We start from the raw sequence: 24,712 nt of genomic DNA, 5'->3' as shown, positions 1-24,712 counted from the left end.
CGGTCGCTTGAAAAAACTGGAGCAAGGCACTCAATTGGGAACTGGCACTCAAGATAAAACCACAGTGCATTCTAAAAAAAGGTAGTCATCGAGCACTAACAAGCCAAGCACTCGGGAATCAGTGTCAAGTGCTTGAGAATTGGTGGTGGGCGTGCAGGGACTGGCTCAGGGCACTGGAAGGTTGGTGCTGGGCCCTTGGCAGCTAGTGCTGAACTCTTGGCAACTGGTGCCGAGCGTGCATAGCCAGTCTGCGGGCACTTGGGAGTCGGCGCTGGTCGCTCGGAGACTGTGACTGATGTATGTCGCTTGGGCGAACACACTGGGCGCTTGGCAGCTGGCACCGAAATCTTGGCAACTGGCGCCTAGCGTGCATAGCCAGTCCATGAGCAGTGCAACCTGGTTGAGGATTGAGAGAGGGATCTCTCGTCTGTTTCGACGGAATAGGAGACGGCTTGTTGCCGCTACATCTTTTCAGGGGACAGGACACGCCAAGAAGTGGCCTAGAATGCCTAATGTCAGGGCTCTCCATGTCCAAAGACAACTGGTGGACACTAACTAACAGAGACGCCCTTCCAACAGGAGTCTGAGGGTCTTCCACTTTGTGAACTGTGAGCAACAGGTTCTACTAAGGAGGTGACTGCCATGGACAAACCCCACCAACCTCCTTTGGACCCTCGGTAAATCTTCTCCCTTTCAACTAGGAGTGTTGGGGGCACTCAGGGGTCACTTGATGCTCGGAAATTGCTGGGCACTTTCGAGCACTGGAAGAATGGTTTGGCGCCAAATACTGGCGCTCTACAAGTGGAAGTTCAGGAGACAAGCTCCGTGGACTTCCAAACCAGAATCCATATCACTAGAGGAGAACTAAAGCACATCCTTTGGATGTCTTTTCAATGGTTGTCCGCTGAGGCCTGGGACTGGACAGCAGACTCGACTGAGGGGGCAACTGCCGCAACTGCCTGGGGGCAAAACCCCTCGGACTCCCTTGGACCACCAGTATGTCTCCTCCCAGGTTCAGGGGAGCATGACAGGGACTTTAGGTCTAAGAAATCCGACAGGCCGGATAGCCACCTCCTCTCCTACACCTCCAGCAAGATGCCTTTTCAGTTGCTGTCTGTCGCAACCTGGGAATATAAAATAAGTTCGACTGAGGAGGCAACTACCCAGGGGACTTCCCATCAGCCTTCATTGGACTTTCAGTATGTCTCCTCCCAGGTTCAGGGGAGTACGACAGTGACTTAGGTCTAGGAGAACCAACGGGCCGGATAATCACCTCCTCCACTCGCACAAACTTCACTATCACAAGGTTAACTTCTGTTAACCCAGACACAAGACTGGCAAAGGCACAGGAAGGAAGCAAGGGAGCCAGGCGGGGGAGAAGATAAGAGGGCTAGTAGCAGGAAAGTAAAATTATTTTTGGGAGAGTGGGCGCCAATGATCAGGAGCTGGCCCGGGAGCTGAGTACTCCCAGATTGTAGCTGGTGCCAAGCATGCTGGGCACCAGGTGAGCTAGTAGCTCGGGTAGCTAGTGAGCACTCCTGGGCACTGGGGGAGGAAAACATCACTTTGGTTGTAGTAAAAGCCGTTCTACGTGCTGAATCTACTAGGCCAGAGAAGTCCCCTTGGGAGGAGGCAGAAAATCCCAAAGGAGCTTCCCTGGTGGCGTAGAAAGAGTATCTCATCTTCACAAGTTTGTTCACGGAAAAGCTAATGTTGCTTTGCCTTGTTCTCTCTTAGAGGCCGGCCAATCATGCACTTCATGGAGAGTCTTCCTCGAAGAGGAGGATAGCACTAACTTACGTAGCTTAGTGCCCTTGGAAGACTGCTTCCTCATAAGGAAGGTAGAAGCTTGAGAAGATGGAGCAGCAGGAACGAAGAAATCTGGGAAACTATCCAGGAGAAATCTCAAAAGGGACAAGTAAGCTGAAGAGGGAACCAAATCCTGAACAACTTCCTCTTCCTCTGAAGAAATAGGGGATAAAGACTTGTCTTTAGTCTCAGGAACTGCTGAGGTTTTCTTCAAGAAACCCATAAGTTCCATCAACTGTCACTTGAGCAGAGCTAACGAATGATCCTCCTGAGCTGATGACAACAGCTGTGGAGTAGTGGAAGACATCGGGAGCTCGAAAGAGGGAGCCTGGCATAAGAAGGTTGGCGCCAGGCGCTCAGAGGAAGTTGGGCACTTTGGGCACTTGTGAGTCAAAACATGGCCCTCAGGACTGTTCCCAAAACCAAAGAATGACGAGGGTGAGCTGAAGAAGTGGTCTGATCCACAAAGCTGCAGGAAGGCTGCAGGCTAACCTCCCTGTACCTCTTAACTGCTGGAGGAGTATTCTTCAAGATTTGCATGCCTCTTAAGCAGGCACGACAAAGCAGGACAGCAGTAGGGACGCTTCTTGTCAGGGCTGGAAGCTTCTGACTCTGAAGAAAGCTGATGCACTGAAATGCCTTTCCAATGGTGTTGAGTCGAAGCCTGGGAACGAACAACAGGCTCAACAGAGGGGGGCTGACTGCCTGTGGGCAAATCCCACCAGCCTCCCTTGGACCTCCAGTATGTCTTCTCCCCGGTGTGGGGAAGCAGGACAGTGACCTTTGTCTAGGAGCACTGGTGGGACAGACAGCCACCTCCTCAATATTCACAACACTGTCACTTCTCAATGCAGTATCACTTTGCACATTTTTCTCCAACAGAGTTCTAACTGTGGACCCCATTTCCATAACAGTATTGGCTAATGATCCAAACTTCTGATCGAACCTTGATTAGAGGCTGGTGATACCTAAGAGAGTGGAATCATGGGAACCTGAATCAGGAGTAACTGGTAGAGTAGGAGGGCTAAGGATGGATGACACAGGAGGAATTGGAGGAGTAATAGCTCTATCATCGATTAGACTAGGAAAAGGAGTAGATTCTGTACTAGCCCTATTCTCAGCCCTAAGGGCTGCTTTCCTCTTTCTATCCCTCTTAAGTTTCTCTAAATGGAATTTTAAAATCTTCCACTTCTCATCCTCCCAATCCTGACACTCTAAGCAAGTATTATCTTTATTACATTCTTGCCCCTACATTTAGTATTTGGTGCGAAAATCGTATCAAAACTTTGTTAATCTAGTTTTACAACCCTCTGAACAGAAGCGAATGCTAGATGAACTGGAATCTGACATGTTAACTAAAGAAAATCCTATAGTTAACCACAAATAAAAAATCAACTAACGATTGAAGGCCAAAGTAGCAGCGGAAAACTCCTGATATTGCTCGGAAGCCGGCCGGAAGCGAATTGAGCTCTCTGCTAAGTTGTTCCTCTCAGTCCCAGATAGTGGGTGGGGCTTGTCACCTACACACAAACAATAGAAGCGCTGCCGCTCGAATTTTGAATTTTTAGGCTGCAGTGGTTAGGAACCCAATAGCTATGTAATTACTTGGTAAGTTATTTATATAAAACAATAAAAATTGATCCTGAAAGCTATAGGCTTGAAGGCTACTCAAAATCAGCGATAATATTTCACCGAAATCCGGTTATCCAACTGGCGAATAATAAACAAAGTTGCTGCAAACACTCGATGTTTACAACGAGCACGGCAGAAAGAGAATCAGGTTGTCTGTTAAGTCGTTCATAGTATTCCCGTTAGTGGGTGGGACTGGTCACCTACACTAAACAATCGGAGTGCTACCGAAAATTTTTAAATTTATGCTACTGCACGAGTAGAAAGTATAGCTATGTAATTACTTGGTAAGTTACTCGTATGAAAATTATATTTGTAACTAAAGATAAACTTTTATCCACACACACACAGATATCTTCTGTTTCCAGTCTCCTATTCCCTGTATACCCATACATGAAGAAGAATATCACTCTCACTTGAGAGGATATAATAGTTAGCCAAGCTTCTCTTCATCCCTACGGCATCATATGAGACGTCAATAATCAGACAACCATCTTCAAAAGGAAAAGTCACTGTGTAATCATTGTAAAATATGGTAGTTTTTTAGCTTGCTTTTCCAAAATTAAATTTCATTTCATGGATACAATCACACATTGTATTACCATTACATTTTCTAAAACATCTGCAGCCAAGTTCTTGAGTTTGAGGAGTTCTTGCAATTGTTTTTGGATAATAAGAATAATTATATTTTGTATAACTTCTTTACCTTCACCTTCACTAACAAAATCGTGCGCTTCAAAACCTTTATCCTGACTATTTTCATCCTAAAAATCATGCAACACACAAGAATAATGTAAAACATCATAGAATAGAATAGGCTATAGACTTTATGCCAAAGGCCATTCACTGAGACCTATGAGGTCATTTAGTGCTGAAAGGGAAATTGGCAGTAAGATGATTTGGAAGGTGTAACAGGAGGAAAACTTCACAGTCGCACTTGGAAAGAATTTTTAGAAAGGGTGGCATGTCAGATGGAAGTAAGAGAATATGAACGGAGTTACAGTAAAAGAAATGAGAGATGTTGCAGCTAGGAGCTGAAGGGATGCTGCAACGACCCTTAAGCAATGCCTACAGTGCACCATGTGAGATGCACTGATGGCACTACCCCCTTGTGAGGCACAAAACAATACAGTATATGAAATATGCCCAGAAGGTGGGAAGAGATTGGAAATATGAGAGGTCAATGGCTGGGAGTTAGTCAAGGTGTGGCAGGAGTAGAAATATGGGAATTAGTTTAAACAGCTAGTAATGCCATCTTCTACACCTGTTCACTGCTATTTTTCCTTCCTACGTATAGAATTTTTTATCTGTCAGTATGATATTTGCTCTGTTCCCTACATTGTGGCTTGTTGAAAATCCTCAGTAAATGTGGAAATGCTATATGAAATAGACAAGTACCACAAGGCTGACACAGTTATGAAAAATGAAATACCAATGTACAAAATTTTGTAAGACAATGACTACTTTTGAAGGTATGGTCTTGTTTCACAAGTGGACAGAAGGTGAAGTTGCCAATAGTGATATTTTGAAGGGACTTTTCACTAGAAGTTATTGTAATTTATTGCCCTAACTTACATAAATCAGGGCCATATTCAGGGGGTTGGCATTGAATAATCCTCCATAATGACAGAGCAATGATGAATGTTAAGGACATACTCCATACATTAGAATTTTTTTTATTTCATCAGTCTCTCAGGTTTTATTACCCTTAAACTATTCCATATAACTAACTCTGACACTGCAAAAAAGATCAGTACATTAAAACTTAATACACAATAGGAAATAATTTCCAATCATTGTTTTATAAGAACGACTAAATTTCAGAGTTTTATCTACAGAGAGCAAAGTGAGAAGTAAGACGTAAGCATATGACTGATTCATTTCTTTAACCCTTAAACGCCGAGCCTCTATTTACAAAAGTGTCTGCCGTATGCTGGCGGGGTTTGGGAGTTAGCGCCGAAGCGGAAAGAAAGTTTTTTCAAAAAATCACAGCACGCTTAGTTTCTAAGATTAAGAGTTCATTTTTGGCTCCTTTTTTTCTCATTGCCTGAAGTTTAGTATGCAACCATCAGAAATGAAAAAAAATATTACTATCATATATAAATATTGGAATATATGACAGCACGAAAAAAACTTCATATATAATTGTATACAAATCACGCTGTGAGCAAACCGGTTTAAGCTACTGAGCTATTTTTTGTTGTTGTTGTACTGTACACTAAATTGCAATGATTTTGGTATTTAACAAACTGTAAAACGATCAAAGCAACACAGAGAAAATATTATCACAAAATGATGCATGAATTCGTAACGTGCGGACGTAAAAAAAATTTTTTTTCAAAAATTCACCATAAATCGAAATATTGTGCTAGAGACTTCCCGTTTGTTGCAAAATAAAGGTAAATGATTGAATATTACTAGAATGTAAGAGTTTTAGCTTACAATTGCATTTTTTTACCATTTTGGTAGAGTCAAAGTTGACCTAGGTTTAAATTTTGGCACTTATCGTGATTTATATGAAAACATTTCAAAACATGAGTTATTTTTTGTTGTATTCTACATGAAATTGCGCACATTATCATATATAAAACTTTATGTAACGGCTAATATAAAACGGTGCAAAAATTACAACAAAGTGACTAAAGAAATTCTGAGATTTTCAGCAGAGTTAGCGCGCACGGAGGTAAGGAAAAAGTTTTTTTCAAAAATTCACCATAAATCCAAGTATTGTGCTAAAGACTTCTTGTTTGTTGCCAAATGAAGGTAAATGATTGAATATTACTAGAATGTAAAAGTTTTAGCTTACAATTGCATTTTTTTACCATTTCGGTCAAGTCAAAGTTGACTGAAGGTTGAAATTTTGGCACTTATCATGATTTATATGAAAATATGTCAAAATTGATAATAGCTACAACCATGAGTTATTTTTTGTTGTATTCTACATGAAATTGCACACATTTTCATATATAAAACTTTATGTAACGGCTAATATAAAACTGTGCAAAAATTACGACAAAGTGACTAAAGAATTTCTGAGATTGTAAGAGCCTGATGCCGTCTCTTCCAAGTACATGTGTGCTCATGTGTTCGTCATCCATCGGAGTGGCGAGATGTTTGGCGTCTTCACAAACAGAAACATACACACAGTTTGATACAGAAGATTCGTTGGAACATTATGAGTACATGATTGGAATGCTTGCATGGCAATGCAAGTAATGGTGATTGTACATACATCAAGACAACAATGGTTAGGCAGAAACAGATGGAAATATTGTATGGTTGAAATCGCGTTCCTTTAGAGAAAGAAAACGAGATTCTCTTGTTGTCTTGTCCACTCCGATGGACGACAAACACATGAACACACACGTGTTTGGAAGAGACGGCGTCAGGCTCTTACAAGATTTTCAGCAGAGTTAGTGCGGACGTAAGGAAAAAGTTTTTTTTCAAAAATTCACTATAAATTGAAATATTGTGCTAGAGACTTCCCGTTTGTTGCAAAATGAAGGTAAATGATTGAGTATTACTAGAATGTAAGAGTTTTAGCTTAAATTGCATTTTTCGACCATTTCGGTCGAGTCAAAGTTGACCGAAGGTTGAAATTTTGTCACTTTTCGTGATTTATATGAAAATATGTCTAAATTGATAAAGCTACAACCATGAATTATTTTTTGTAGTATTCTACATGAAATTGCACACACTTTCATATATAAAACTTTATGTAACGGCTAATACAAAACAGTGCAAAAATTACGACAATGTGACTAAAGAATTTCTGAGATTTTCAGCAGAGTTAGAGCGGACGTAAGGAAAAAGTTTTTTTTAAAAATTCACCAAAAATCGAAATATTGTGCTAGAGACTTCTCGTTTGTTGCAAAATGAAGGTAAATGATTGAATATTACTAGAATGTAAGAGTTTTAGCTTACAATTGCATTTTTCAACCATTTCGGTTGAGTCAAAGTTGACCGAAGGTTGAAATTTTGGCACTTATCGTGATTTATATGAAAATATTTCAAAACTGATAAAAGCTATAACCATGAGTTATTTTTTCTTTTATTCTACATGAAATTGCACACATTTTCATATATAAAACTTTATGTAAAGGCTAATAGAAAACGGTGCAAAAATTACGACAAAGTGACTAAAGAATTTCTGAGATTTTCAGCAGAGTTAGCTGATGCTTTCTTTTGGGATAAGAAAGAAATTCGCGCATGCGCAGCTGGGTCACGCTTGTAAACAAAACAACAGTGTGATCGGTGAACTCCCAGCATCCCTCAAGGCGTGTGATTTAAAATTTTTCGCAAATGAGGCCTTTAAGTATTTTTCCAACAGACAACTTTTGTTGACGTAAAATACATCCAGTCGGTGTTAAAGGGTTAAGGAGCAAACTGATGTCCAATCATTAATGATCACATATACCTTATGATCACACAAAAAGTTATTACATATGTACTAAATCCAAATGAAGACAAACAAGAAAATGGGTGGAGTAATAACACAGCGTATGTAACAGATTTAAACTTCTAATAAAGACTAAATTTTTCTTTATAATCTCCATTTAAAATTTACTGTACTGGATAACTGCACTTTATCCTAGTGGAAAGTCAGTCTATAAATCTTTCTCTAAATTTTAATAAATGCTAAAATTTCTGCAACTTTATCACAGGATGAAGATATGCATGAAATTCATGTATATTCAGGTACATTTATACTTCTTTTCAGCTGGCATGAAATTTTAGCAAGACAGTTTTTGACTGTTTTTTCTTAAGTGGAAAAACCAGCCATCTGATGTAATAAATCATTGTTATCTATCAGTATCTCTCAAGTGAGTACAAGCTGAAATGCTGCAGGTTGTCACTGGGATCAACGTTGACCAAACCTGTTTTAACAACTTCATTTACCAATGCAGCTACATTGATAAGAACAGTGAGTGCATAAAAAATTAACTGCAATTACCTTATGATGACCAGCTGATAATCACAACAATAATGTATGGTTTATTCACAGCCACAATGACAAATTAAAAATTATGAAAAGTTACCTTCTTTTGTTCTTGTAATCCCATTTTTTATAGAAACTCCTCCTTCAGGCTCTGACTCAGATGCTGTGTCAACATCACTGAAAAAAGAAAAAATTCTTTACAGTAAATTCACAACAAACAAGTGGTCTAAAAATACAGTACAGAGAATACAGACAAACTCCTGAATCAAGAATAAGACCACATATAGTTATTATGATAATTCTGAATGTGTATCTCCACAATATGTAACCAACATAAACAGTACAAGCTTTATTAAAAATCCTAACCCTCCTGAAGTAATTATAAAAACAATGATAATTGAAGTACTGTAGGTAACTATAATATATTAAAAATAACTAATTTGAATAAATAAACTTTACAGTTATTTTGAGGAGCAATTACTCAAATACATAGTAGATATATAAGTAAGGCAACAAAAATCAGAGGGAATGCCTGAAAATCAAGGCTAAAGGGTATAGATAAAGACCTAACCAAACAGGAATGCAGGCAGGCACCACAACTCATTCAAGACCAAGTTAGCCCATAGGTTTGCAGACTGATGGGAGAGGAAGGCTAATGTTCTTCTTCCCGACCCCAACAACCTTCAGAACTTTGCTGTATCCTCCTCTGAAGAGGCCCGAGAAAAGGCAGAACCCTTCATCTCCTTGAGCTATGATTCCAACCATGGTGAAACTTTTTACAAGGCCACACTGGTCGTGAGTGGTGGACTTGTAAACAAAAACACCCGCACCACCAATGACCATGGGGTTCAGGGTAGGCACGCGCTAGGGAAGGGGTGACTGACACTGACAAAATGTTCTTTGCTTTCTCCTTCTTTAACCTATACCTCTTCCAATAAGCAAGAGACCAAATGGCACTCAACACAAGTGAAAGACAGTAAACATTCCAGGCCTTATTATTATTATTATTATTAAAGTAGTTTAAGGGGATCGGTTTTCCGACTTTTTTAACGACAGGTTGTTGATATATAGGCGGTTTGTTAAAGGATATTGTGTGGAACTTCTGGGGAAAAAAATTTTTGTTCAGTGACCTTAGGTTTTGTGACGCCAGAGCATTTTTCGGCCAAAAAGGCCATTTTCAAAATGCATCTCCTCCTTTGCTTTTTGGTTTTAAGGGATGAGATTTGAACCACGTATAAAACACATATGGATGGACTTGATTACAAAGCCGAGATTTTGATTTTTCAATTATTTTTCGAGATATGATTTTTTTTTTTTTATGAAATTTTCCCGAAAAATTACAGAAAAAAATTGCCAAAATCAGAAACTCAAAATATTAAAAATCCCCGGTTTCCCCATGTTAAATTTAAAATTTCATTTAGATTGGTCCAATACTAAGGGAGGAGATGCATTTTAAAAGGCTGAAAAACTTATGTTTTGAGAAACGGGCCTTCAAAGTTTTAGTTACATAAAAAGTAAAAGGGACTTCAAAGACTGTGTTACAATTAATTCTATGGTTTTAATTTTTATTTTTGGGTATTAATTAATGCAAAATGATTATAAATAAGAATATTAATTATTTATGCCTAAGACACATTCTTATAAATTTTAGGTTCCTGGTCCCCCTGTCTGATCTTGCTGCAAGGTATTACTCTAGGGTATCATAGTTGCCTACACTTTTTATTAGTGTCTCGAATCCATCCCTTGCCAAATGGATCCTGGGAATTACTTTACATTCACAATTAGGGACTCGTGATTCAAGTAATTCATCAAGTCTTGCTTCACTTATTATGATAATTTTATTTTCAGGATCGTCTATAATATCAGCCTCCGAGCTACTGCTTTCTTTTTCTAAAATATCTTTTGCCCTTTGGTAGTGACAAACAAATAAAGAGTTTTAGGGGTGGATGTGGTTGGTCTCTGGTCAGCAGAGATCGCTGCCTGCGCCGCTTGATGGGCGACAGCAGCTCTCTCTCTCTCCGCGCTCCATTCCCTCTATGGCACTAATTTCTTGAACTCTTTCTTCTACTTCTCGCCTGGACTTTTCCACTTGGCTTTTCGGCATTCTAGAAGCATGAAGTGAACTTGGACCTTTTAGGCACGGTGAAAAAACAAAACACCACAGAGTTCAGTCAAGGCTAGCAGCATGAAAAAAAACGTGTCCTTCTAGCTTGGAAGTTTATAGGCAACTCTCGTTGACAGTCGGTGTCATGGTATGAAATGGCTAGGAATAACTAAAAGGTGCCGAGTAGGATATTATTGACATTGTACATTTCATTTCAAAGGAAGTTTTCAGTAATATATATCGCAAAAACTATACCAGACTAAATCATTTGCGCTACTGGTGTTTTATGGGTATATAGTTATTGTTACATTTTAGGCCATAACTAGAGAAATACGGCAAATTTTAGCATAATATTTCGTGGACACATTCTTGAACCCTATACGAAGCCATAGAATTTTTTTCAGCAAATCGAATTTTTTAAAGATTATTGGGTGTTTTTAGGCGGCCGATCCCCTTAACCAGACCACCGAGCTAACTTTCAGCTCTCATAGGGCTGGCCCGAAGGATTTGATTAAAATACTAGGTCCATGTCTGAGGCCAAGTGCTAGGACCCAATAGATAATTCAGTACAATGATGAATGAATTAAAATGAAATTAAAAACTGCACATAGGCATATCCTCTCATACTGAAACACATACATACAATAAATACATTTATTCAGACTTCCTTAAAAATTAAGCAAATTTTAAAATTTTTCTTTTTGTAAAATTCAACAAATGTTAGAAGGGTTTTCATGCTTTTATTATTTACTTATTTTTATATTTTATTAATTAAATTACAGTTCTTCAAGAACCTCAAAATTGGAATGACTGAAAATGTGAAAGATTCTGACAAAATTTCTTTCATTGATCTATTTCCAAAAGTAGACATTCGTTATTGGTCATACTTTGGACATTCACATAACACATGTCTGACTGTTATTATTACTCTGCACTCTGAGCACTTGGGAGCCGGGCCACGTGGGCTGCTCATTAAGTGCCCATGTGTCAGACGAGTATGGCCTATCCTGAGACGTGTTAAAATTACTTGTGCGTGTCTCTCTCTGATAGGATGAACTCCATTTTTTAACATTAGGTTTTATTCCTTTCAATTTATTACTTTCAGGTTCTTCATCCCATATATATTGCCATTTATTTATGATACCCATTTTTATGTGAGTTACATAATCAGTAACCGGGATATTCACATGTGATCTTGTCATGTGAGTTGCTGCTTTAGCTGCATCTTCATTTCCTTCGATTCCTACATGGGCACGGATCCAACACATTTCTACATTTTTTCCATTATTATATAATTCATGGAGATATAATTTAATTTGTTGTACTACATTATTTTTTCATTTGTAACTCTGAATAGCTTCTACAGCACTTCTTGAATCACTGAAAATCACAAAATTATTGAATGATGATTCTTTAATTATTTTTATAGCTGATGCAATTCCATGCAATTCTGCTGTAAATATGGAAGCATTATTAGGAAGAGAGAACTGATAAGTTTTGTCTTGGGACACTGCAGCATATCCTACTCCATGTTCTGACTTAGATCCATCTGTATATATAGCGTAATGTGGACCTTTTCGGTTTATGTGCTCTACTGTATGCTGTCTATGGTGTTCTGGCGTATATGAGTTACTTTTTGATAAATACTTGAGGTGTGTGCAAATTCTCATTTTATTCATTATCCAGGGAGGAGGTGATTTTACTATTAAAGGCACTTGTATATTTATATTCAGCGACTCAAACAATCTTCTAGCTCTAATTGGGAAAGGTGGTGGATGGTTGTTTATAAATACATCTCTTAATTCAAATAACTTTTTGGTTGGAGAATCACTAGTTTGAATTCTTAAAGCACTTTTCATTGTTACTAGCTCTCTATGGCGAGACAAAGGCAGTTCACCACATTCAACTTGTAACTATGATTTTGGTGATGATCTAAAGGCTCCTGAGCATATTCTAAGGCCTTCATTGTGAACAGGGTCTAACATTTTCAGCACTGCGTCAGATGCTGAGCCATATACTTCGCTTCCATAATCAATGATGGACAGAACTGTTGCTTTATACAGTACAGTAAGGGTATGTCTATTATACAGTACAGTAAGGGTATGTCTATCGGCTCCCCAAGTAGTGTTCGATAGTTTTTTAATTAGATTTAATGCTCTTTTACTTTTAGATTTTACATATGTAATGTGGGCTCTCCAGTTCAAGTGGGTATCAAATACTAATTCCAAAAATTTTGCTGTTTGGCCAATTGGTATACTATGGTTTCTGATTTTTAAATCTATTTCTTCACCTTTTTCCACTTTTTATTTTTATAAAACATGATTGCTTGAGTTTTATCTATGGAAAATTTAAAGCCTACAGATGAGGCCCATTCATCTATTTTTACTATGCTTTTATTAACGATTCGTTCTGCATGTTTTATTCGGGATGCTGAATAATATATGGCAAAATCATCCATGTACAGGTTACTTTTAATGCCAATAGGTAGATTTTTACTGATATCATTAATTGCTTAAGTAAATAGTGTGCCACTAAGGACGCTTCCCTGTGGAACACCATTTTCAAGTGGAAATGTTCTAGACAGATCATCATCAATTCTCACCTGAAAATTGCGGTTTGTCAAAAAGTTCTGTATAAACCTAGGTAAATGTCCACGAATGTTGTTTTGTAAAGTTTTTAATATAGCATACCTCCATGTAGTATCGTATGCTTTTTCAATGTCAAAAAAGACAGCTACAGTAATTTGTTTTTGTTCAAAACCTCTACGTATATGGTCTTCAAAGTTACAGAGAGAATCCAATGTAGATCTGTTACACTGTGACCCAAACTGAGTGGGAGTTAAAATTTTATTTTCTCAAATGTGCCATGTCAGTCGAGCATTTACCTTTTTCTCTAACAATCTGCATAAGCAGCTTGTTAAAGAAATTGGTCTGTAATTATTTACGTTACTGGGATCCTTTCCAGGTTTGAGGATAGGAATTATTATAGCTTTACGCCATTCATCTGGAAATAAATTTCGAAGTCATAAATGATTATAAAACTCTAATAAGTATGACTTTGCCAAAGGTGCTAAGTGGCAGATCATCTCAAAACAAATATTGTCACCTCCAGGAGCAGATTTATTGCTGTTGGAGAGAGCATATTCCAACTCTGACATACTAAATTTTCTATTATAATATATATCTTCTATTGTTTCAAAATTTATTGTTATTAATTCTATTTTATTTTTTTTGTGCAGAAGTGTTCACCTAAATTCTTATCACTACTTACATTTGCTAAATTTTCTCCCATTATATTACTTATTTCTTTTGGATCAAGTGTTCTTTTCCCATCTTTTAATATGACATGTCTAGGTGGTTTGACATGGGTACCATTTATTTTCCTGAATTTTTCCCATATTTTTTGTATGGGAGTATTATCAGAGATATCTGATGCATATTTCTTCCATTAAATGATTCTTCCTTGAATTACTGCTTTTTTAAATTTTGCAGATATTTTGTTGTACAGTCATACTCCAAACTTACGCAGGTTAGGTTTCAGAACCCCTTGCACTGGGTGAATTTTCGCGTAAGTTTGGCATGGTCTCTAAAAATGCTAATAAATGCTTATTTCTAAAGTTTAAAAGTTCTTCATTGGAGCGGTGGCTAGAGCTCTCGGCTAGCACGCTGTTGGCCCAGCATTCGAGTCTCCGACCGGCCAATGAAGAAATAGAGGAATTTATTTCTGGTGATAGAAATTAATTTCTCGTCATAATGTGGTTCGGATTCCACAATAACCTGTAGGTCCCGTTGCTAGGTAACCAACTGGTTCTTAGCCACGTAAAATAAGTCTAATCCTTCGGGCCAGCCCTAGGAGAGCTGTTAATAAGCTCAGTGGTCTGGTTAAACTACGATATACTTTTTTTTTTTTAAAGTTTAAACGCTAAATATGACCCTAATCATGCTCCCAAATTATTAAGTTAACTTTTAAATGAAATTAAGTTACTGTAATTTCATTTAAAAATTAGCTTAATACATTACCCTTAAAAAAGAGATAATGGGTGACATAAAAACTGAGATCTGGAAGAGAATTTCTCTCTCTATATCCCCTTCCAACCGATCTATTTTTAGAATCGTCTCAACCTCTTTTTAACAACTTCGTTACTCTGCGCCTCTTTCTCTTTGTTCTGAAATGTTTTTTCATGAACAAAGTGATTTATATTTTGACTAATATAACTCTTAGTTCTTATGTCTCTATGTTTTAGAACATATTTGCAACACTAGCGCATTTACACTTCGTAGACGATACAGGTCCAATTAGATCAATTTAAACTATCTACTGTACAGGTAAAGACGTACAGAGAATTAACAAGTTGTAAAAATGTGTGAGTGCTAACCATGAACGAGAGAGAGAGAGAGAGAGAGAGAGAGAGAGAGAGAGAGAGAGAGAGAGAGAGAGAGAGAGAGAGAGAGAGAGAGAGAGAGAGAGAGAGAGAGAGAGAGAGAGAGAGAGAGGTTGTCCTTACTTAAGAGAGTAAAATTATTTATCAATTATTACGGAGACTGAGAGAATAACACGAGAGAGAGAGAGAGAGAGAGAGAGAGAGAGAGAGAGAGAGAGAGAGAGAGAGAGAGAGAGAGAGAGAGAGAGAGATTGTCCTTACTTGAAATATCAAGTTATATTATTTATGAATTATTACGGGGAGAGAGAGAGAGGGAGAAAGTTATTCTTACGTTAGATATCAAAAGATGGAAATTCAGTATTAAACTAACTATCAAATGAAATTAAAGTTACTGTATTTTCATTTAAAAGTCAGCTTAATACATTACCCTTAAAAAAAGAAAATGGTGTGACTCTCTCCCCCATTCCGCCGATCTATTTTTAGAAGTATTCACTAGGTTTCTATGTTTTAGAATGGCACATTTACAGTTTGTAAACAGTACAGGTAAAATTAGATCAATTCAAAATTATCTACTGTACAGTTAAAGACATACAAAGAAACAGTGCTGCAATATGTAGGTTGGCTAACTTCAACAAGAGAGAGAGAGAGAGAGAGAGATAACAGTTGTCCTTACTTAAGAGAGAAATTTTTAGAATTATTACAGAGAGAGAGAGAGAGAGAGAGAGAGAGAGAGAGAGAGAGAGAGAGAGAGAAATTTGACCACTGATTAGAGTTGTCATGTTAAATGACATGTCTGAGCTTTCACCTCCTTACAAAAGATGAGGGAAGAATTTATTTGTTCAAATAATACGAATTTTGTAATTGCAGTTTTATTACTGTTGTTGTTATTACATTACTATTATTATTATTATTATTATTTAATTTTTATTAATCTTATTAACTGAAAACTAAAAGAGAGAGAGAGAGAGAGAGAGAGAGAGAGAAATTATTACTTTTAATAATATTTAATGTTATTTAATTTACACATAAAAGCTTGAAAACTTATAAATTACAAAAAAATTAAACAAACACTTTTGCTGGGTTTCTTAGTGTTCGCAAATGTTCATTGTTGTGAAAAAACTCGTGTATGACCATTAGTTAGGTTCCAATGAAAATTCTTCTGTGAATTGCAACTTTTTAAATTTTCGAGGTATTACTGTATACAGGTTTTAATGTATCAATTTTTAATAATAATACAGTCATTTTTGTAAAGTTCTTTCTAATATCGGTAATTTTTTATTCATTTTATCGAACTTTCTATTCAAATTATCTAATCGTCTCCTTATTGAGTGTTTTATATTTATTAATTCTGTTATGTCATCAGACTTCCAGGGAACTTTGTGTTTTGCTGGATGGGGTTTTGACTTTGGTATTGCTTTATCAGGAGCATTTTTAATGAAATCAACAAGAAATTTATTAGTTTCATTATGGTCTTTTAAATATTCAAATGGTGGGATATTTCTAGTGTGCATTTCATATCGCTCCCAATCTGCTTTATAAATGTTGTAGTGAGGGACATGTTTTGCAGGATTATTTTGCAATAAGGAAATTAATATTGGGAAATGATCACTGGTGTGCAAGTCATCAACTGTATTCCAATCCAATCTGTCAACTATGTTTGTTGTACATAAAGTTAAGTCTACTGAGGAAAATGTTCCATGTGCTTTTGAAAAATATGTGCTAATTTTGTCATCATTTATACAGCACATGTCGTTGGAATCCATGAACTCTTCTATTTTACTACCTGTTCTATTTGAGTTTGTACAATGACGGTCCCATATTGGGTTGTGAGTGTTAAAATCACCTACTATTAACGTAGGTTCCTTGGTACTGTTAAGTGAATCTTTAAGTTTTTCAATGTCATAACTTTTATTATGTTGGTTATATAAATTATAAATTATGTAATTATCATTTTTTATTCGTATTTTAATACTTGATATTTGCAAGTCAGTAAAATTTACAGGTACTCTGTCATAACATACTTTGTTATGCACATATATAGCAGTACCTAAATTCCTTCTTCTTCTCTAGTTCTAGATACTAAGGTATATTTACCTATTGTTGATATTGTTTTGTTGACATGTTGTAAACATAGTATCATTGGCTCATATTCCTTTAGTAATCGTTGTATTTCTCCCATATGTAATCTGGTCTGTAGACCATTTACGTTCCATTGTATAATATAATTATTGAAAGTATAACGTTAGTGTTCAAGTGTTATTTTCTTTTTGTGGATCATCAATTTGCATTTTTTCTAAAATCCTATTTACAATATTTATTTGTTTTTCTTTATAAGACATTATGTGTCCAATGCACATACAGCCCTTTTCGTGAGTGTCCAAACTAGTAGTTTCTTTATTTCTGTATCTTATAAAATTTTGTATAGTGTTTGTTAAACTGTCCTTTGTTATGCTTTCATTTTTGTTGCATAGTTCAATGAAACATTCATTACATCCACGTGTTTTCGTGTGTTGTTTTTTCATTTACTCTTGCTGCACCTATTGTCGGTGATGGAGTAATCTCTTCTCCCATCACATAATCATTCTTGTCAATGGTTTGTTCCTCTACTATTTCTTTGATGTTCTGGGTATCTGTTTCAATTGGTTTTATTATTACTTTAGGAGACAAAGGTATATTCTTATTTTTGGTTTATGTTTTTTCTTGGGGTCTCCTGCCTTTATTTTAATGGATGTGTCTCTAATAATAGTTGGTTTCTTGTTGGTCTTGGGTGGACTTCTCTCCAAAGGCCTCTCTTTTTTTCTTTAGTTTCTAATTCATCATAACTATCTTCTAATATTTCTGTGGTGCTTGTATTGTCTTCTAGTGATTCCATTTCTCTTAATATCTCAAATGAATTTGAGCAAATATCTGAATACATTTCTTGGTTCTTTGCTATATTAGTTTCTTCTTTCCAAGTGGTTATTTTTCTTTGAGACTGATCTATCAGGGTTTTGTTACTCTTATTTCCATTTTTGTTTCATCGTTTGATCTTATTACTGCAGAAAAAGTTCATTTCTTAGCGGGATCTTGCATTCCTCTAACCTTTAATTCTAATTTGGCCTCTTTTATAGATATTCCTGTCCCTTCCTGAAGTAATTTTAATTCTTTATTGTATATATAATACATCCACTCCTTAGATCTTGCATGGTGATTTTGTCCACAGTTCATGCATTTTGGTTCACCACACCTCCACTGTGTAGCATGTTTGTCAGATCCACAGTATGCACATACAGATGTATTACAGCAATTTTACCTTGTATGTCTGTACATACTACAGTTTTGGCACTGTAGTGGTTTTGGAGCATACGGTCTCAGTTCTCTGCTTTGGCCCAAGATTTTAATTCTTAAGGGTAATTCATGGTCTTCAAATTTTATCTTTGTTATTCTTAGTGTTTTTCCATTACTCCGTCTACTTTCTATGTCGTATATTTTGCAATCTTGTATATTGTTGTACTTTTTTTTAAGGGAATCTAGCAATATTTTCTTTTCTATTGGTTCATCATTATCAGGGGTACTACAGTACCCTGTACACTGTTCATATTGTCATGTTTTTTTAATATGTACTTTTACATTGTCAATATTTTTTATATTTAAGTAATTTTCTGATTGATTTCTTGTTGTGGTTTCTATTAGCCACATCTGTTCTTTTACTTGTCTGAATGACATTTCAGTAGTTGAATGTCGATTCAATAGAAGTTTTCCAGTTTCAATGCCGATATTTTTTTCTCCATTTCTAAGGTCAGGAATCTTGACCAACTTGCACTCCCAAAGAGGGAGTCGAAGTGGGTCAAGGTTGGGTCAAGACATTTGTTTTTTTTTGGTTTGTTTTTCATTGGAGCATAGGGCTCCAGTGTAATTACGTTCATATTTTTTCCTGATTTTTCCAGAGAGAGGTCAGAGGCGGTTCCTGCGGTTGTCAACTGTGCCGAGTTGCTACCATCAAAGGGCCCAGGCGTACTTAAATCGTTAACACAACTTAGCATTAAGATTGAAGTAATAAAAAAATTCAAAAAAAAAAAAAAAATAAATAAATAAACCTGAAAACCTTAAAAAGATATCATCAGCCTTTCATGGGGTTTATTCTTCCACCAATGGCACAAGTGAGAACTGACTCCCAAATGTCCACGTCCCTACCCTACCCCATAGGGGATGGCACAACATGATTAGAGTGGCCCAAGTGTAAGCCAAACCTGCTTGCTAGGACTGAGAGTATTTCAAGAATACAATCATCCCCACCCTAATCATGTTATGGGCAAACTGGATAGAATGCCGAGAGTCCTATCACTAGAAACAGACCCCCCTGGAATCCATGGTCCAGCCCTAAAGAATAGTTTCGCCTGATATCTCTCAGGTCCGAACATTATTGGGCAGTTGATGGTCCTACCACAGTTCCCACTATTTAGCTTCGGATATAAACTCATTCCCAGCTATGATATCTTTTCCTATTTATCAGGTCCAATAAATTTTAGTAATAGTGGAAAATTCCACAGAATTTAATCCAAACCAATATATAATGGCATGTGGGACTCTTGGACTTACACCCAAGAGCAGATTCCTGGGGTTCAAGAGCCGCCTCACCACGTTAAGGTGGTCCCAAAACGAGAGGGCATTGCAGGCCTATTCACAACAAACACACAGAACGAGGGATCACCAGTAACAAATAAATTAATTATGCATGCTCATGCTCACGTCCTGGGCACACATTCATCATTCTCCCAAAGCGGAAAAGAATTATCCCTCTCCTTGTAATACATAGCCTTATCAGTATCATCTACTTGTTTTTCCTCATAAGATCTTTTGCCTGTACACCAGAGTTGAATGCTTAGCATTCTTGGATACTTTCCATTCTTCACCTCCTCCCTGTAATCCTACAACTACCTTTAACTTTTGTCAATTCTTCATTGTCTTGCTAACCCATACCTCATTCAAGATGTTAATCTATCACATGAAAATACAAAAATAAAACAAAATACTCAAGAATTGTATCAAACAAAAATGAAGTTTTCATAATAAAACTAATATTGTAATACTTACCTGAACACCTGAATTCGTCCTTAATGCCACTAGCCCGAACAACTCCCAATTACCAATCCACTATTGGGAATTTTAACAGCCAGCATTACAAACGCTGCAGGTAAAATCTTGTCACTTGAGCTACCATAACAAACGGTTGGCAACGCTGACACAGGTGTGCGCTAACACTCCCACTTTCGTCAAATGCTTTATCCAAGGTCAAAATTGATGTGGGGAAAGGAGGGTGGGAATTATTCAGGTGTTCAGGTAAGTATTACAGTATTAGTTTTATTATGAAAACTTCATGTTGCAATACACCCCTGAACACCTGAATTCGCCTGATTAACAACATTTAGCAGAGGATGGATCAATTCTATTGCACGCCTTTTGACAACCGCAGAGATGGTATCTCACCAATCTGCTCTGCATAAAATATCCGTTTAGTCATACACTCACCATATCAATCAATGCTTTTAGTGAAGACATGGAGAGTACTTTGATCGACAGTCAGGTCAGTACTCTTGGTCCGTCGACCTCCCATGTGGCTCTTCAGAACCTCTCATGTATGGAGGAGATTGAGGCAGAGTGCAGAGTCGCTGGCCCTCCGGGAGAATCATCTAAGTTTGCGGCCCACCCCCTTTCTACAACCGCAGAGATGGCAGCTTACCAATCTGCTCTGCATAGGATATCTATTTAGTTATACACTTTCTTTATCAATCGATGCTTTTGGTGACGAGACATGCTGGAGAGTACTTTGGTCGCCTGTCAGGTCTGTACTGTCTCGGTCCATTGACCTCCCATGTGGTTCTTCAGAACCTCTCATGTACGGAGGAGTAAGGTGAACCTCCCATGTGGCTATTCATAGCCTCTCATGTATGGAGGGAAATGAAGCAGTGTGCCGAGCCGCTGATCCTCTGGATAAGACTCGACGATCGACAAGCGAAGAAGTATCTCAGCGCCGACCAAACAGCCTAGCCTCTAGAGCACCCCCTTGGACTCTCGTAGGGAAACTATCAAAGACTAAGATACTTGAAACATACTAAACCTAAGTTCATGTGATTATACTATCACCGTTGCCTAAGAATTCCAAAGACTAAAAGGAATTCCTCTGTCTGGTTAACCTAAGAATCTCCTCGCTAAGTGAATACCATCTCAGCTAAATGAACGCACCCTAGGTGATAGACTTCGCCGCTACACGTGGACTAAGAGAATAACCCACCGAACCTCCGCACTAAGCGAATACCACCTCAGCTAAATGAACGCACCCTAGATAGTAGACTTCGCTGCGACACGCTATGAGGCAAGTCAAACGTCTCTTAAGTAGAGAAAGTAAACACTGAGACGGACTTCCAAGTAGCTGCCTCCAGAATAGATGGCATTGAATAATTCCTTACAAAGGAAGGTGAAGTGGACATACTCCAAATACTGTGCGGTCGGGGAAATACAGAGCTGAAGACGTCGAAGAACAGCCCTGAGAAGCCTGGGAAATCACCTCCCTCAGAAACTTTGACAGTGGACGGGAAGGATTCCGCGGAGAGACAAGAAGTGTATGCGGAAGCAGACGGTGTTTCCCAACCTTAGATAACTAGACTTTGATGTTTGCACCAGGCATAAAGATATCTCTGTTGGATCGCCAGTAACGAACACTTGCAGAAAAAGAACTTTAAATGAACGAGGCAGAGTTTTAACCTCCAACTCTGTCTTCGCCACAAATTCCAGACGACAGACAAATACGTATCATTTCTCACATTGGAACCCAACCTAGAAACTGCCTGAAGCTTGCCCAACCCTTTAGCTGAAGCTAAAGCCATAATAAAAAGCAACTTCTTAGTGTCTTAACATTATAGCTTCAATGGGTTCAAAGGCAGGGGAACGCAAGAAAAATATTGAAGTACTTCCGACAAGTCCCACGGAGGGGCCCAAGTCGGCATGGCAGGACATTCAATCTTAAAAGAACGTAATAAATCATCGATTATCTTACTACTAGAGATTTCAGGAAGGTGGAAACTAATTGTACCACTAATCATTGAGCGGTAGTCAGCAATAGTCGAATACGTAAGACCCTTAACTTTCCGAAAGAATAAAAGAAAATCAGCTATTTTGCCTATGGAAGGTCTAGAGATAGAATGACCTTCCTTACGACACTAACTTCAATACCCTGTCCAGCTGAACCTGGTAAGGCTTACGGGTTGACTTTCCCAAGCTAAAAGAAACCTATCTAGACACAGTTTTAGGGAGTCCGGACTGTCTAGTGGCTCTCTCTACAGTCGGCCTGCAACTAGGTACAGCATGTGAGGGTTTGGATAATAATGGTGAAAATGCGGTCGTATGAAAAGAAGGTTCCCATGGGTAGGGACATTGGAACTTCTGTAGGGAGCTCTAGGAGTTCTGGAAATCAAGCGTGTTATGGTGAGCAGGGAGCTATTTGAGTCATAGACGTTTTGACACTCTCCCGCAATTTCCCTATTACCTGATGAATGAGACCGGATGGCGGAAAGGCATACACCTGCATGTGATTCCAATTTGTAACGTCACATCGGTGCCTATCGACATGGGGACCACCATTGGTGAGAAATAAAACGGAAGACAATGGTTTAATCACGTCGCAAATAAGTCCACAGTTGCTAGCCACTTCTGGAGAACCTGACATATTACTTCCAGAGCCAAAGTCCACTCTCCGCCCCAATACCTGACAAGAGCGACTTAGCGAATCGGCCAGTATGTTGAGACTTCCCGATATAAATTGGGGAAGAAGAAACACTTTTCTTTCTTCGCACCTGTAGTCTCTGTAAAAACCCATTTTCTGTAATGCACTGTGTACCTTAACTCGTGGGGACATTCTCCCTTAACTTTGGGAACATTCTATGTTTCGAATATATTGCACCATGTGTTCTGGTTGTGATACGATGTCAGAACAGGAACTGAAATAAAGTTATGTTGCCTTAGGCGGGAACTGAATTCCACCCAGAAGTGCCATGCTCCTGGATGTGCATGCAAGCAGGGTATGTCCTGATTCCTGTAACCTCCTACAGATCTAGTGTAATGGTTGACAAGAGCAGTAGGGCCCTGGGCCAAGGTATCCTGCATTACAAAAGTTCTCAAATAAGAAAAATTCAAAAAACCATAACATCCATCACAAAGAATCTCATGTTGGATCTCATGCTGGAAGGCATACTACACAGTAATACTGTATATTCAGAATAAGCTCTTCCATTTCCCACCCTCCCCACCTTGTTAAAATAAGGGTGGCAGAGGGAGCCACCAAGGGCATCATTGGAGGGAAACTTGGCCCCCCTCAAGACACTGATGGCCTCCCCAAGACTTGGTTTGCACCCCCCAGCCTTTGAAATAACAATAATAATAACAACACCTGTTTGCTTCTTTACTAAGTCAATACAGCTCTATGGCTTCAAAAAGCTCCAAAATGTGCAAAAATTTCCAAAAATTTCTCAGGGGGGGGTGCTTAAAGCAGCCTCCTACCTCAAGCTGATAGGGCTCGCTTTGCTCGCCACCCCACCCATACCATAAGCTCTAAACCTTTGCCCCCAAAAAAAAAAAAAAAAACCTGAAATGCTGCCATTGGGAGCCACATCCTAAGAATTAATATTAAGACTGGGTGCTTGATGTGCACTCTGAATTTTGTCCTACTCTAAGCATGTACTTAGGTCTAGATACTGCTCTCAAGAGAGGAAAGGAAGGAGGGAAGAAGAGTCAAGTTACTCTTTTGGGTACTTGGATGAGGTACTTTTCTGTCCAATCTGATCTCAAGGAGAGGTATACTGAGACATGTGGGTGACTTCCCATGCATAGTATGAGGTAAAGGTACTGTCTTTGCCAGACAACTGCCCTCATTACCTGAAATTCCAAAAAGCTAGGGAGAGCCCAACACCCAATTTCACATGCTTTTGACCAAGAAGGGAGGCCAACCTCCTCCTGAGAGAAGCCATTAGCTTGCTTGATCACCAAATGAAGCCAGAAAGAAAAGGTGTTCTTAGATACCTCCTTTTGCAATTACCTATACTTTTATCATAAAAAGTCTTCAACACTCCAACCTCTGTGAGTAGGTCCTTTTCAGATTGTACTTCACAGCACAAACCAGGCAAAGAAGCATCTCATCCAGGTCGCCACCAATGAAGCCTCGGAAGGAGGGGATTGACAGACTCAGGAATCTCTCGTCAGAGGCTTCATTGTTGGCAGCATGGATGTTCAAGACGAGATTCCAGAGCCTCTCGATCCTCTCCCTCTGACACTTCACTGATGGCCACTTGGATGTTCAAGATGAGACATTCCTGTGTCTCTTGATCCCCTCCCTCCAAGTCTTCATTGGTGGCAACCTGGGTATTCAAGATGAGAGATTCCTGAATCTTGATCCCCTCCCTCCAAGTCTTCATTGGTAGCAACCTGGGTGTTCAAGATGAGAGATTCCTGAGTCTTGATCCTTCCCTCCAAGACGTAATTGGTGGCAACCTTGATGTTCAAGACAAGAGATTCCTGAGTCCCTTGATCCCCTACTTCTGCGATGTCATTGGTGGCAACCTGGATATTCATGACAAGAGATTCCTGAGTCTTAATCCCCTCCTTCCAAAACTTAATAGGTGGTAACCTGGATGTTCACGAGAGGAGATTCCCTGAGTCTCTCGATCCCCTCCCTCTGAGGCTGTACTGGTGGCAACCTGGATGTTCCAGGTGAGAGATTCCTTCATCTACGGAAGCAAGGACTGCGACGGCCCCCGAAACTCTCAGCCCCTTTGGGAACTGCAAGGGTTGCGAGTGATGAAGATTATTCACTGGGGGAGCC

At 38.5% G+C, this 24,712-nt stretch overlaps 1 pseudogene; it reads right to left on the bottom strand.

Annotated features, from left to right (window-relative positions):
• The window catches only part of LOC136830918 (chromatin-remodeling ATPase INO80-like), a 220,952-nt pseudogene that overhangs the window by 173,900 nt on the left and 22,340 nt on the right, over nucleotides 1–24,712 (bottom strand).

This window comes from Macrobrachium rosenbergii, chromosome 47 (genome assembly GCF_040412425.1).
Source record: "Macrobrachium rosenbergii isolate ZJJX-2024 chromosome 47, ASM4041242v1, whole genome shotgun sequence".
NCBI lineage: Eukaryota > Metazoa > Arthropoda > Malacostraca > Decapoda > Palaemonidae > Macrobrachium > Macrobrachium rosenbergii.
Note: the sequence above shows the minus strand (reverse complement) of the source record. Positions and strands in the feature narration are given on the sequence as shown.